The 790-nt window shown below is 46.6% G+C and overlaps 1 non-coding gene across 1 annotated transcript; it reads right to left on the minus strand.

The window, feature by feature from the left end:
- Nucleotides 1–357: 357 nt before the first annotated feature.
- On the minus strand, nt 358–430 carry Trnat-cgu (transfer RNA threonine (anticodon CGU)). Its single transcript has one exon. It is a non-coding gene; the product is annotated as a tRNA-Thr (tRNA).
- Between the last annotated feature and the right edge of the window lie 360 nt (nt 431–790).

A 790-nucleotide genomic window follows, 5' to 3' on the forward strand; every position in this document is an offset into this window, starting at 1 on the left:
TGTAAGTATTTTTGTTTCCTGTGCTTGGGGGTGGTAGCAAGCGCCAGTCGGACTACTCGGGGTGAAGGGGACCATTTTTAAACTCCAGGCCATGACTCGAGTTTCTACGCACATGTCGAGAGTGGTCGACCAGCGTTGAACCCTCTTAAGCTGCCTATTGCACCAAGAATGCAAGAACAGAGGCCCTCGCTATGCATGTAGCGAATCAGAATAGGAAATGAGGGGCTCGTTGAAAATAATACAGAAATAAGACTTGGCAGTCAAGAAAACCTCGGAAAGCAAAGAGGAGGATGTAGTAGGTCAAAAAACAGATAAATATTTTAGAAAGAAAGAAAAAAAGAAAGTGGAGAAAAAATGCCCGCCAGGCGGGATCCGAACCCACGACCTCCAGAATACGGGTCTGGTGCGATAACCACTACGCTACCGGTGGGGCGATTTTCACATCCACTTTCTGGGGTATTTATGTTTAAGTATTTTTGTTTCCTGTGCTTGGGGGTGGTAGCCAGAGCCACTAGAACTACTCGGGGTGAAGGGGTCCTTCGTCATGACCCCCGGGCCGTGACTCGAGTGTCTACGACATGTCGACAGTGGTCGACCAGCTTTGACCCTAGTAAGCTTCCTAATTCAATAAGACTGCCAGAACAGAGGCCCTCGCTATACATGTAGCGAATCAGAATAGGAAATGAGGGGCTCGTTGAAAATAACACAGAAATAAGCGTTGGCAGTCAATAAAACCTCGGAAAGCAAAAGGGAAGATGTAGTAGGTCATTTAAACAGATAAAGAATTTGA

This window comes from Haemaphysalis longicornis, unplaced genomic scaffold (assembly GCF_048455015.1).
Source record: "Haemaphysalis longicornis isolate Haplotype H1 unplaced genomic scaffold, Haemaphysalis longicornis Haplotype H1 scaffold_6, whole genome shotgun sequence".
NCBI classification, from domain to species: Eukaryota; Metazoa; Arthropoda; class Arachnida; order Ixodida; family Ixodidae; genus Haemaphysalis; species Haemaphysalis longicornis.